This window comes from Kryptolebias marmoratus, linkage group LG2 (assembly GCF_001649575.2).
Source record: "Kryptolebias marmoratus isolate JLee-2015 linkage group LG2, ASM164957v2, whole genome shotgun sequence".
Classification (NCBI taxonomy): domain Eukaryota; kingdom Metazoa; phylum Chordata; class Actinopteri; order Cyprinodontiformes; family Rivulidae; genus Kryptolebias; species Kryptolebias marmoratus.
In genome coordinates this window covers 2355449-2370501 of record NC_051431.1, presented here as the reverse complement: position 1 = coordinate 2370501, position 15053 = coordinate 2355449, and the positions used below count along the sequence as shown (strand labels likewise).

At 41.8% G+C, this 15053-nt stretch overlaps 1 protein-coding gene and 1 long non-coding RNA gene across 2 annotated transcripts in view; both read right to left on the bottom strand.

Annotated features, from left to right (window-relative positions):
* The window catches only part of LOC108251599 (serine/threonine-protein kinase PAK 4-like), a gene marked incomplete at its 3' end in the record, with an annotated part of 14930 nt that extends 10113 nt beyond the window's left edge, over window positions 1–4817 (bottom strand). The window contains 1 exon segment of the mRNA XM_017441950.3: window positions 4660–4817.
* Window positions 4818–12348: 7531 nt separating this feature from the next.
* On the bottom strand, window positions 12349–15040 carry LOC108251596. Its single transcript, XR_001809362.3, has 2 exons — window positions 14654–15040; window positions 12349–14551 (listed from the first exon to the last, which is right to left on the bottom strand). It is a non-coding gene; the product is annotated as an uncharacterized LOC108251596 (long non-coding RNA).
* Between the last annotated feature and the right edge of the window lie 13 nt (window positions 15041–15053).

Here is a 15053-nt window from a genome sequence, read left to right as displayed (position 1 = left end):
TCTACAACCTGTCTACAACCATCTACAACCGTCTACAACCTGTCTACAGCCATCTACAACCATCTACAACCTGTCTACACCCGGTCTACAACCATCTACAACCTGTCTACAACCATCTACAACCCGACTGCAACCATCTACAACCATCTATAGCCATCTACACCCTGTCTACAACCGTCTACAACCTGTCTACAACCTGTCTACAACCCGATTGCAACCATCTACAACCATCTACAGCCATCTACAACCGTCTACAGCCATCTACAACCCATCTACACCCGGTCTAAAACCCGTCTACACCCCGTCAGCCTCAGAGAAGAAGGTCTGCTTCAAGATGCTTCTGAACGAATCGCGGCCCGAGATGCACAGACCTGCCAATCTGGAGGCCGGGTTTAAACCGGAGCACGCGGCGGCACTCAGAAGCAGGTTGTGGAATGTGGAGAGGTCAAAGATAAAGACAGCAGAGAAAGCCGAGCAAACGAGGCCACGAGATAAAGTTTACGCATATTTTCAGCACAAACTTGAGCTGCAGAAATGCTTTCACACAATTATTATGGGCCTGAGGTCATAAATCTGATTAAAACTAATTAAACACTTAAATTAAATTTGTCTGAATTTGCTCAAACCCATGCCATTCTATTCCTGTCTTACCCTGACGAACTTACAACACATTTAATTGTGAATTATATTTATATTTAACCAAAAACACGCCTACTACAAACCAACAACGTTTAGTTTTAATGCAACGTGCTCAAGATTATCGTAACCAGTCTTAATTCAGCAGGTGATAAACAGTGGAACGATGGGAATAAATTGGGTCAAAATGATTTTAAAACAAGCGTACCACACTAAGAGCTTCTTGGTAAACTTATACCACTGGAAAGCCTCAAAGGCACCATATTTGTCAGGGGTCAAAGGTCAGTTTGTGGGCCGCACCCAAGAAAAAAAGCTCCCCAAATCTTCTCAGCCAATCAGCTCATTCTGCCGCCGACTCGTTTTGGTTTCGTTCATCAGGTCGGACGGTTGAAGTCTGGAAACTGGGGCCTCAGCAGCATGTGGACGAACCATACACAGCCACAGCAGCCTGGCCCATTACCCAGACAGCGTGGTTGTGTAGGTCGGTCTGGAGCGAACAGAACGCCGAGGCTGATCCCGCAGGACTTCCATCCTCTCCACCACCAAGTTCTGGAGGCGGCCATCTTGGAGGACCGAGTTCAGCCACAAACTGTGGAGATCTGGGACTGGTACCAGAACCTGTGGTACCAGAACCTGTGGTACCAGAACCTCAACCAGGAGTGAGCAGCAGGATAAGAAGTTTGGAGGAGGAAATACACAGCCAAGCAGGATCGTTACAACAGGAAATAACCAACCAAACACAAATGTCCTCACTTCCTGTGCTGCGTTTACGTATCATGATTTTATTATTTTTCAATGGAAGCAGAACTCGGTGAGTCATGAGAAACCGAAGGTGTCATGAGGAATATTTAACAGAAAGGGACGACAAACCAGTAATGATTTCATCACGGTGTGAATAGGAAACGATCTCACGGGAAAAAACAAACAAAAACAAGACGGACGGGAATCTCCGGGGTGCGCTTCATTCATTCATCGACATAAAAACACGAGACTCGCCGCAGCTCCACCATCGCATAATGACGCCGTGTGGCGGCGGCGACGATGACGACGATGATGATTAAAGCAGCCTCCCCTCTCATTACTGAGCTCGGCCGTCACCTGATGTAAGAGCAGGTGGCTGAGAGTTAAACACTAACTCAATAATCCTGAAGTCACCTCGCTGTAAAGGGTTAAGAGGAAGTTTGTCACAAATTTCATTCAGACGTCCGTCTCAGACTGGAGTAAAGACTTTAAAAACTAAATTAAGTAAATGACAGACGGATTCTAAGGATTATAAAAAAGGTTTGACTGATTTAATCCAGATTATTCCAGCTTCTGTCAACAAAGACGCAGTTTTAACTCGTCCCACTTCAGCACGCTGTTATTAATCCGTCTCCCAGCCCGAGCAGAGCCAAGGCGTCTCTTTGTTTCGTCTTTAATTCCTCATTTGACTGAAAGCACACAGACACCAGCGTGACTGCAGGAGGACGAACAAACAAAAGCAACATCCTGCCGGAAACAAACACTGAGAACGGTTGGTTTGAACACTTTATCATTCGCTTCAATTAAAAGTCAAAAGAAAACCTGAGCTTCAAAGTACGAGACGTGTCCGAAGACAAAAATATACAAAACTGAGAGGAAATCCAAGGATTTCCAAGGATACACGGACCGCCAGGCGACACATTTCAGCTCGTTTAACTTTCCGTTTGGATCTGTAAATGAATCCAAACCTGCTGGAAGACCTCGTCACGAGTCGCCCGCCTCATTTATTTCCAGCAGCAACGCCTCTGACTTCCTGTCCCGGTTCGGTTCGGTCCCGGTGCCCCACACCTGACTGAGCTGCTGTTGTCTGATCGAGTGATTAGTGAATAACAAACTGATTACTTTAAGGGAAATATTTGTTTGAAAGAAAAATCGTAAAGAACCACTTCTTAACGGCTCTAAATTTAAAATACATACTCTGTTATCACCTTAGGGTAAACAAAGACATAATTTAATAACATTAAAAAACACAGCTTTGTTCAATCGTCTAATTTAAAAGACCTTTCAGAGACAGAAATCAAAAGTAATAAAAGAGCGTTTAGTTTCAGTAAGAAGCAGATAAAATCATACTCAGCTTAAACACAAACGACCTGATGAAGTCAACAAATAAACTTGTTTTATTTGTAGACTTTAATGGATCTAAACTCGCAGTTTCTGGAGTTATTTGTGAAACCGTCTGCGTTCTCACAGCGCGGCTCGTCGGGAAGATAAGATGCTTCAAGACTTTTTTCCTGCAGGTTCAAGGTTTCAAAAACATAACACGCCGGGACACTGAAGTCATCTCGTCAGAAGGTAACTCGAGTAATTCACACAAGAGCTGTTTTTTTTTATCTTTAGACCTCTGATAATTCTGTATTACAGTTATTCCAGCAGGAATGTGCTACAGCTAGCTGCTTGAGAACCATGAAATCCTGTGTAAAAAACAATGTAATGATTCATAAAACTGCCTTCATACGAACCGGTATCAAACCTTCGAGATCGAGGCCGTTTTAAGACCGTCCGGTTCGGCTCAAACCAGCCGTGAGCTCGTCAGTCCGGTCGGAATCAAACCACTTCTTCAAACAGAGTGCTATCTGCAACAGGTAAGATATTACCTGTTCAGACCCTCTTCACAGAAACCCCGCTTCGGAAGGTCTGAACCGTCCTACTTAAGATTTGTGAAATGAAACGTTCGGAGCAGAACGGACCCAACCTTCCTGTTTTGTGACCAGACGGCTTTAAATGCTTTTATTTTGTAGGTCCCGCCGTGTAGAGAGATGTTTGGAGTTCAGCTGGCATCAAAGTAACGACAACAGGCCTCCTGCCGTCCGCTGTTCCCCCCCGATGGACTCGAACGCAAACAATCAGCTCCAGATTCCCTCGATCGTCGGCTGAGCTTCACCAGAAACACCCACCGCTTTAAAAAGTGGGCGACGATGTAGAATAAAACCCCCACAATCTGCCCGTCGTTACAGCTCGTCCTTCCAGAGCGTCGCCGCTTTAAGGCAAAGCGAAGCTGAAGAACTTTGCTTATCTTCAGTCAAGATCGAGCAGGTCTCGCTCGACGAAATGCATGTCACCCGCCGCCTTTCATGCCTGAGATCATGTCAGGATGGACCGCGAGTCTCGGCTGCTACCACGCCGAGTTTCAGCTCCATATCTGTGGGATGCTGCCATTTTTGTATGTGTGTGTTTTCTGTTCACTTTCCGAGAGCTTCGTTAAAATCCGTAGATATTTTGCTAACACTGCAGACAGCTGAACACACACAAGGACATGAGCAAAATCATGATCACCCTTCCTTCCACCTTCGGCGAACTGGAGGCAAACAGGAAGCAGTTAATCACAAATAAATGAACTTATGATTCTTTTTATTATAACAACTCTCTGTGCTGCTCATCTCACAGATTTATGTGGTGAAATAAAGGCTGAACAGGTGTCTGCTCAGGTGTTCAGTGGAGGAGAAAAACTGACCCCTCCAGGCAGCTCAGGCATCCCAGGAATGTGCTGTGTGTCCGGCACCCAAATCTGCTCTCACTCCCTGCAGATAAGCTGTTTATTTTCTGCTTTTATACGAGCAGAGCTCAGAAACTCACCTCACAGGTGAAAAAGGAAGTTTGGATTTAGCACCAAAACTTTTCACTGAACAAAATCAGAGCAGAAAAATCTTCTGATTATATTTAAAGTCTCCCTGGTTGTTGTTTTTTGCCTTTCAGCTCAGACGGAGTTTGAAAATAAACATAATTTCAGTAAAAACACAAACAGCTTCCATCGCTTTAAATCCGGCAACTTTTTTTATTTAACACACAAATGACCCGGTTCTGCAAACTTTCCTCTCGGCTGTAAAATCTGTTTTTTTTTTAAACACGCAGGCAGAACCGAGCCTGTTCCGAACTCCTCGGTCCTGCCCGGTTGAGCCCTGGAAGCGGAGGCTAACGCGTTAGCCGCTAACAGCGACCGAACCGAACCGAGCCGAAATAACTCGCCTTTACGTCATTTATCCCGACAAAAAGGAGCTCACTCACCCAGAAAGACCGAGGGGAAGTGTTTCTGCCGCCTCCGCGGGCTGTTGGAGAACTTTATTCCGCTCGGAACAGCATGAGCGGGCTAACTTTGGGTAAACTGTGGTACATCAGCCGAAGTCTCACTTTCCCGGCGCCATGTTGGACAGGGAAAACAGGAGAACATCCGGGAACCTGAGCCGAGCGCCGCGGTACGGAGCCCGGGAAGTGCCCGGTGTGGAAAAACAATAAAAAAAAACCGATAATAAATAAATATTCTTACGTTAGTTTAATAAAGATGCAAAAACTCAGTTTTCCCAAACAATCCTGTTATTTGTTGTTTCTGAAAAAATATCCTCATAATTTAAAGAAATGGAGCTGGTGGGCGGAGCTAAATTCTAAGGAAAATGTTTAAAAATCCAACAATATAGGCATTCCTTTACATGGAAAACTTGGATATTCTGTTATGTTGGGAAGCACGAAAGTGCATTGCATTCACCAAAGAAAAATAAATAGTCACCTTATCTCATAATTACTAAATCTGGATCTCGTATTTATGAGAAAAGATATTGTATCTATGAGAAAAGATTTCGTAATTATGAGAAAAGATCTTATATTTATGAGAAAAGATCTCGTATTTGTGAGAAAACATTTCATATTTATGAAAAAAAATCTCGTAATTTTGAGAAAAGATTTAATATTTATGAGAAAAGCTAAGGACAGTCACTAGCTACAGGAAACCAATGACTCCACTATCAGATTTGATGCTTTTATTTATTAGACACTGGGTTATGTTGAGTTTACTAAATGTGGATGGCGTTAAGATTAGTATGTCAACATTGCAGGTTATTATGAGATCCTGATCCTGAATTATGAGGGTGAATGCAGTAGGACTTCCGTAGAAGTCATATATACACACGAATAAATGCAGAAGTTTACAAGAATAAAATCAGGATCTTTTCTGATATCCTGAATTTGAAATTTGCGTGGAAAAAAAGGTTCAAACCTCCGAGATTTGTACCCTGAGATCTGTCTCCGCTCGCCAGCAGAATCAGGTCTGCCGTTATATTCACACACAGAGTCTGGAGGGTTTATTTATTCAAATATAAAACATCTAAAAAGGTCTTAAATTAGGTAGATCTATTCTTTAAATTCATTCACGTTCAAAGGTACACAAAGTGGTCATTTTTACTATTTCTTGCCCCTTAAAAACATAAATATTTATTCTGAAGTTTAGATTTTTTTTTCCTCAATAAAGTCCTCCAATAATCAGTTATATGATCGACATGAACAGAGACAATATGTGAACAAACCACAGGGAAAACATAAAAATACAACTAATCTGCTGACTGAGACCAGAAAACCAAACACGACTTGTGTTCATGTGAACTTATTAATTATTTTTAGCAGAAATTATAAAAACATGACAGCAGGTCAGATCATCGTTATTAAAATTATTTCCTCAGCGATTGAAGAGACAAAAATGAGATGAAAAGCAGATTGTTGTTCAGTGTTTTATTAGACATTTAAAATGTGCAAACAGTTTACAGTTCATCAGAAAATGTATCTCCTGCTAACAGTTATCATTTTGTAGACTGATACAGCCCGACATATTAATAATATCACAGTATTTTTAATTTTAACTAAAAAAAAGTGCAGATTCAAATCTTTAAAGCTGCACAACAGTGACCTCTGGTGGTCAAACTGCTTTCTGACGTCTCGACTGAAAGTTTTCAGACAAATGAGTTCAAAATATTTTGAGTTAATTTATTAAAAATTAAATTACACAACTTTAGATGAACACAAATAATGTAAATGTTCAGAACTTGTCCATCATTCAGACGAAACAATAAAAAACATGTTTTTTTTATTGTGATTTATTTAGACTGTCTGTTTAAAACTGTCACAGAGCGACTCGTTCATTTTGAATGACACACAAACCTGCATGAAACTTGAGTTTTTGCTCTATTTTTCCACGTAGTTAAACCATAAATTGTTCCCTGACTGGCTTGTCACTGAGAATAACTCGTTTTATCATTTATCATCTGAATATCCGCCGTCTGGAGACGACAGAAGCCTGCCAGCAGTTAAAGAAGCGTTAAAACGAGGAGCTTAAAGCCTGAAAACGACAGTAAATAATAAACCGAGCTGCAGCTGCTGCAGAGAGAAATCCGGTGACTCTCGGGTCTCGGACACTTTGCAGCTCAGATCAATAAACTCTGAATCTGCTGAAGCTGCTGAATCTTTCTGGGAGTTTAGAGTCTTTTTCCAGGCTTAATTTGCTCAGGAAAAAGGGTTTCGCTGACTTTGTTCTTTTAGAAGTTTACTTATTTCACTCTTCTTATGGTCTTTGCATACATTTTACGCCCATTTGTATTTTTGTTTAGAATAAACTGTGTAACTGTAAAACATATTACATTATTTTTTTTAATAGCTGACATGGTTGACAGAATTTCACCGTAAAAATTGTATTTTTATTTAAAATGGTAAAAATATTCAGCAGAGACCTGTGCTTTGTTTACAGTAGTTTAAAAAAACAAAAAAAAAACAAATTCATTATTAACCTGTTTATGGTAAACAACCTTTAAATAACAGAAATATTGTGAATCTCAGAGAAACTATAAAACATGTTACAGTATTTTAAAACTTATTCACGGTAAAATAGCAGCTGCGGTTACAAAAAAAACAGTGACTTGTTCTTTGTTTATGGTAGTTTTTTTGTATAAAAACCATAAACATTATAAATCTCTTCATGACAAACAACCTTTAAATAACAGAAATACAGTATATCAATTAGCAAGTGTAGCTGTAAAACATTTTATTTTAATTAACGTTACATTTACGGTAAAAGCAGCTGTGGTCAGCAGGTCACAGGTGACTTTACGGCAGAGAATTGTTCCTTTATGGTAGTTTTTAATTTTTTTTGTATAATCCTCATGCATTCTATAAATCTATTTATGTTAAACCTAAAAAAACAACAGAAATAACTTCAATCGAATATAAAGTTAAGTATTTATGTTCATATTTTTGTGTTTTTCTGCATGGTTTCAGTTCTCTCCTGCTGCCCCGCCCACTCTCACCTGTCCCTCCTTGTCTTCAGGTGTTTGTCATCTGACTTCATTAGTTGCTTCTTTTTCTTCTAGTGAAACTAAACAAGGTGCAGCTATAAAACATAACGAGGTATTTTATTAAAAACTTCAAATTTGCAGAAATCAACATTTGTGGTTGGCAGAATTTCACTTAAACTACAAAGACAACGTAAAAATTGTGAAATTTTCAGTAAAGTACTGGTAATAAAGGTTCATTTTCAGTTTTCTCTTACATAAATTAATATACATACATTAAAAATTTACCTAAGAGTCGACCAGAAGCTTCTGCCACTTACAGTTTAGGAGTTTTCTGAATTAAACTTGTAGTTTTTCTACAACGACTGTTTGTTTGAGCCTTACTTTTTAGTCTGTCTTAGGGAGTGATAGACACAGTTGTGTGGTTACCACCTTTGCTGAGTTTGCATGGGGAGAAAAGCGAGATGAAAAGTGTCACATGCTGCAGTAAAAATGTAAAAAAAAAGGGGGAACCTCTGGGCTGAATTCTTCTCCTCGGCTCAGCAGCTCTCGTTTCCGCCCTCCTCTGCAGAAACCGAAGCCTCGGCTGGATCCTGCAGAGCTTCATCATCGGTTCTGCCAGCCATCACAGGACGGCTAATTACTTTAACAGCAGGTCAGCTGTGTCGGGCGAAGGCGGCGAGGAGAATTCACTGTAAAACGCAGCCCGTCCAGCTTCATCGCACTTCACAGGCTGCAGGTTTTACGGCCCGAGGACAGAAAATGTTCGGCTGTAAAATCAGACATTTATCACCCTCATAGGCGTGGAGAAATACTACTTAGGATGGAAGCCAAGGAGACCTCGTTTGGGTATTTTCCTGCATTACAGAAAGTCCAGTTTCCAACAGGAAGCCTTTCTTTAAACTGAAGCTTTCTCCGTCCTGAAACTGATGTTATAGTTGCAACTTTTTAATGATTTAAGTACAAATCTCACTTTTCTGCCACAGTTTGTTTTCAGGTTTCAGGCGCGATTTTATTTAAATATTCGTATACATTAATCAGTCCCTCCAGGATTTTGTGGGCATTTTTTGTGATTGTTGCGGCTAAAATGTCTGATTTCGCGGGGCATTTTCCTAAAAGTTGCGATTTTTTTTTTACTAAAATCAATAAAAAACCATAACTTTTGATATATAAACCAAAAATACTTCCTAGTTTTGTAAGATAATTCCCAACAAACATTGACATTCTCAAAAGGTGCTGTATTTGAGAACTTTGATAGCTTCTAAACTGACATTCATGAGCATTTCTGGATTGTCCCTGGTCTGCAGCTCTCCTCACATGTTTTGCAGACACAAAGTGTTTGTCGNAGGAAACTGGTTTGCTGAAATCTTTGTGGGCAAATGTGAAGCATTAGCGCACATTTTGGCTTCGGTCACTGCTCCTGCACGCTCCCGGCATTCTGGTGTTAACAGGAAGTGACGTCACGTGTCTTCTTCCTGAGTTATTTGGGGTTATTTTGTAATCCACGCTACACAAACCCACAAAGAAGAGACTAGACCGCAGAAACGGTGGCGAATCACTTTAGAAACAATAAATATTGGGTTAAAGTTGCAGTGTTTTGGACAAAGTTGCAAAAAGTTGCGATTTCGTGGGGTTTGCTTGATTTTGCATTAATAGCTGCGATCGCAACATCGTGAAATCCTGGAGGGTCTGATATTTACCTCCACCAAGGAGGTTATGTTTTCAGTACCATTTGTTTGTTTGTGGACAAAGATTACTCAAAAAGTTATAAACGAATTTTCATGAAATGTTCAGGAAACACCAAACATGGAGCAAAGAACAAGTCATTAGATTTTGGTGCTGATCCGGTCAAAGGTCAAGGTCACAGCTCTGGGTTGGGGATGATGCCTATGGATTTCAAGGTCAAAGGTGACTGCTTTGTTAAGGAGGGTAAGTCTTTGGTTGTCTGTCTGTCAGCAAAGAAAAAAAAAACAGATTTGGATGAAATGTTCAGGAAATGTTGGAGTTGAAACAAAAAACAACAAAAATTGATTAATTCTTTCTGGTGATCCAGATTGCAATTTTATTTATTTATTTACTTTGACGCTATGGCCCTGGTGGAGGTTTTTGTTACTGTTTTTATATTTTAAATTTAATTTAAATTTAAATTTAAAAAGGAGGCAGAAAAAAAGCAGCGTGGATGCTGAAATTTGTTGACGTTGAAGTGAAATATTTGTCAGGATTTGGGTATTTTGTGTTATTTTCTTCTTCTGTATTGGATTTTATTCATGTGATCTTGTGTTAGGATTGTTTTGTGTTTTCATGTTAATATATGTTGTATAGTTTTATTCACCTGCCCATCTGCACCTGTTCTTAATTGGTAATCACTCACCTGTTTCCACTTCCTCGTCAGCCCAGCCTCAATATTCAGTTCTTCTTCATCATATTTTCGCTCGTTTATTGTTGCTGTGATGTTTGGTCTTTTCATTCATTATAATACCTTAGTTTTACTTTGATCTCTTCGAGTCTAATATCCACAAACGTTACAGAGGAGGGAGCAGCTTTAACAATCCTTTTAATTGTGTTTCTCTTGTCACGCCTTATACAGTTCACACTTTTTTTTCCTGAGCTTAGATTATTACAAAAATGTCTTTAAAATGTTCTCGTTTTGTAACATTTTTACAGATAAATCTGATCTGACACCAGTTTGCAGCATTTAAAGCTAAAATCCTCCTTTCAGCAGTGATTTAAGCCAGCTTGTCATCTTTTCAGTAAATCCCTCCATAACTGAATCACCATTTCAAAATAAATTGTTTGCATTTCCTAAATTAACGAAAAGAAGATTAAAATCAGCACAAATAAGCGACGCAGAGCGAGTCGTTTGTCTTCTCCTCGTCCTCCGGGCTGCAGAGCAGAACAGGAAACGCTGCACGTGTTGACTGATGTGGATGTGTGAGGCCGCTGCGGTCCAAACGGGCCCAGAGGTTCTGCTGAGTCACGTCAGGCTCGGCTTCGAGAACAGCTTCGGCTGATGGTTTAATTATTGATCGACGGAGGCGCAGCTCGGGCCGAGCCGTCAGAAATAATGCATCGAGTTAAAATCCTCCGAGCGCCGAGGCTTCCTGCGACGGGCGGCGGCGGAAAAACGAAACAACTCCGACTCTGAAACAACCGAGTGAACAAAGGTTTGGACCCGTCTGACCTCAGAACAGGTCTCCTCTTTGGTCCAGAGGAGACACATCTGTTCACATCTGGCTTCTTCTTTGCCTGATAGAGCTTTAAGCAGCATCTGTGGACGGCACGGTGAACTGTGTTTACAGAACAGAACCAGAACCAGCCTTGACCTTTGACCTCAGAGGTTTCTACAGATTCTTCAGATCTGTTGATGATTTTAGGACCTGGAGATGAAATTATTCCTGTTTTCAGACAGTTTCTCTCAGCCTGGTGAACCTCTGCCCATCTTTCCTTCTTTAGATTCAGCCTCTAAATCCTCTTTTTATCTCCACTCCTCTCACTGACCTGCTGACAATTAACCTCATTAGTTACTAAAAGCTCCTCCAGATGTTTCTTCTTCGTCCCGCTCACTTTTACAGCCTTTTGTTGCCTCTGGAACAACTTTAAGATGTTTTGCTGCCATAAAATTCAAAATGACCTTATTTTCCCCCCAATAATGGTGCAATTTCTTAGTTTAAACATTTGTTGTTTATTCTGGTTAGTTGTGAATAAAATTATTAGTTAATGAGAATCATTAGATTCTGATTTTATCTACATTTCACCTAACGCTCTGACTTCTTCAGGTCTGTGTTGCACATTGAATCTCACAGACACGATTTGATCTTCATCCTCCAACCCGACGCCCCGTTCTGATTTAAAAACTGTGAAACTGGTTCCGTTCGCCGGGAAAACTTCTGGGTTTTTAATCCCGCCTCCGATCTGAAGCCGCCTCATTTCGTGCCTTCCTGCTGCGCCGAACACGGCGACAATCGGCCCCAAAGGGCTTCGTTTGCGGTCACTAAATTCAAATGTTTTATCTTAGAGACCCTCATTCGTCCCGCTCACTTTTACAGCCTTTTGTTGCCTCTGTCTTCACTTTATGATGCGTTTCAGCCACAAAATTCAAAACTGCCTTATTTCTTTACCCCCCAAAATTAGAAAATTTCAGTTTAAACATTTGTTACATTAACTGTGGCTGACTGTGAATAAAGTGTGGATTTGTAAGGTTTGCGAATCATTGCCGTCTGTTTTTATTTACATTTTACACAACGTCCCAAGTTTCATTTAAAGTCTGCGCAGTGGCTATGGAGATATTTTGCTAACACGAGCAGACGCGAGTTGTTTTTACTCGTGTCTGTTCGTGGTGGTCGATAATAATTCAGCTACCATCAAACTACAGAGGCTGATCAGTGCATTAAAGTAGTTTTTATATTTAAAATATGAACCCGATCTGGAGCAGAAAGCACAAATGTTCATAAACTCTCCCTCGGATACCAAACAGTGATAAATGGATAAACAGGAGGAAGGTCAGGTTGAAGGTTTGTCTGATTGGACGGAAGCAGCAGATTGAAACCAGCACCGAGCTGACGTCAGAGCAGCCGTTATTCCGGCCAAACGCGTGCATTATTTCAGCACGCTCCTCCGTTAACAGCAGCGGGAATAACAACACACACGCTGGAATAAATGCATAGTTTATCTGCTCGTTACAGTAAATTCACAAGGCTGCGTCGTAAATAAAACAGTCTGCTTACATTTAGGGGTTGTAGCCTAAATTATGAAGTGAGGTGACACCGCTTTGGATATTAACGCTCGTTCTGTGAGGCTGCCGCAGCTACGTGAGGGATCCTTCTACATTTCATCACAGTTTAGGCTACGTCTGCTACAGTACAAGTTCCCTCCGATACCTGAATAAAAACAGCTTCCTGCTGTGGAAAGAAAAAGGCAATCATTCTGCAGGCATATGCTAAAAAAAAAAAAAAAAAAAAAGAGGTTTCCACCGGAGCAGGGAACAGGACGTCCTGAAGGAGGGGGCTCCTCGTCAAAAAACAAACAAAAATCATTCTTATCGATTTGTTTTTGTCTCTGCAGAGCATTTCTTCCTCCGAACTCTCCTCAGTGCAGATTCACGGGGTTTAGGTGAAATCATGGACGGATTACAGAACAGGCCAGCTGGGCACAGGTCCTCCTCACACTGCGGCCGTTTCCCCTCTCATCTTTATTTTAGTTTAATATTCGGGCCTAAAATTCGAACTAAATGCTCCGGCGGCGCCTCGGCTCTGACTTGTTTTTGTGACGGAGCGGACGGCGGTGAAGAGACCGAATCCACAGCCGGTCCTCATCTGCTCGAAAGTGGCAGAGTCCTCGTTTGGGGGTCTGGACTCAAACATGAACACTGATTTCTGTTCCACAAAGGGTCTGAGGTCTGAGTGCAAATGAACCGACGTTCACGAAAAATAAAAACAAAGCTACCTCTGATTTTGCTGCAGGTAAAAGAAAAAAAGGCTCAGATTTAAACACATTCCTTTAATGTTTTTTATTCTTTATATAATCCTGGATCTCTCTGAGCTGCAGCGGCTCCAACTCCTCAGGAAGGAAAGTCCCTATTCGCTGTCCTAAAGAAGCTAAATTACATAATCTGCCTTAAAAATGGCCGCCGTGGGAGAGCGTAAAAACGTTGTCGATTCGTTGGGATTATAAGTGACAATTTGCGTATTTTCTCCCAGTTTTGTCTTCGACATTCAGAATATTTGACCCAAATGGCACCCCCTAGTGGTCGGCTGCAGTACAGTTTTAAGCCCCGCCCCCCCATGCAAACAAATGGGACAATAGGTGACTTTTTAAATTTAATATTAATAATTAAGATTAACGTAAATTGCTTTTTAAAACAGACGTGTCTTCTGAAATCGACCACTTTTCTCTGAAGGCTACAGCAGCTCTGGGAAATCCCTTCGTATAATGTTTTAACATGACTATGAAGATGGGGATTTGACTTGTGTGCCGGGTGACAATGATTGACGGCCTTTTAGTAAGTTTGGGGGCGGGGCAGGTAGGCGGGACTTTGGCATCAAGGGTACAGCCCCGCCTCCCTAATAAGCAGACTCTGGTTACAAAAAAAACGGACAATTTGGAGTAAATTTTGGACAATGGAAGTTAAGAGAGTCACTTTATCAGGCTTACCGGCTGCAAAAATACTATTTTAGTCAGGAAATTACAGTTTAAATTCATCAGTAATTATTTTAAATTCATCCGTAATTATTCGATTTTCCTTTGAATATTTGAGCCAACCTGTCCCGTCTCTATTAGACTTCAAAATATTCAGAAATCGCTGCTCATCCCTAATTACCGTCACACTTATCTGTCTTTAATTATCTCTCAAAATCGCAAAAAAGGAGATTAGAGGACTGTTCTGCCCGACGGACGAGCTGAAACATAAAAAGCTCCTCCTGAACTTTATGAAACGGCTCAATTAGGAAGATTGATACCAATTCTGTAATGCAGGTCTGCGCTCGACGTAAACACCTACTGTCACATCTAAAATGACGTACTTCTCGAGCACAATGGATTTTTTTTTTAATTTTAGGATGCGTTAACCAACATTAGGAGTTAAAAATAAAGCAGATTTTTTTTTCCGACTAACTGGATGAAGAGGATAAATCGACGGATCGGGAAGCTCCTCGGCTGCCGTTCAGCTGCAGGAGGTTTTTTGGGGGGGCTTTTCTGGGGGGGGGTCTGTGCCCAGCAGCTCAGTGACTCTGAATCCGTCCATGGATTAAAAAACAAACCATCACTGAGGCTTCAGGACAGTCCCAACTCTGAGTCAACCTGCCTCCATGATGCGGTTCCGTCAGGTGTTGTCCTCTGGGTCGGCGGAGGAAGACCTGTGGAAAATAAAAGATAAAAAATAAAAAAGCATCCCCATCTGTGCAGAAACTCCGACGTTCCGCTCCGTCGCCCTCCTCCTGTCAGGTGTGTGCGTTCACCTGTCTAACGTGCGCGCGCTGTCCTTCCGTCATCCCAGGCTCGGGACGCACTCGGTTCGGTTCGGCACCACGGTGCTGTTGCTGGGCTTCCAGAACACGGCGTAGTAGATGACCAGGATGAAGGCGGCCACGGACACGCAGAGGAAGTAGCCGATGGCCATGGCCACTTTGACCCAGATCTTGGAGGACATGTTGGCGTGTTTGGCCCGCAGTTCGCCCGGGTAGCTCGGCTTCCGCTTCATGTCTCCGTTCGGCTTGTCCGCGGCCATGGTGTGGACCTGCCTGCCGACCGCCTTCATCTCCGAGTCAGCGCTGGAATCAGGGCTTCTTCCTCCGGCGGATGTTGTTGTCTGTTCATTGGAGTCCGGACGGTACCGACGGCTCCGGCTCCCCCCCCCCC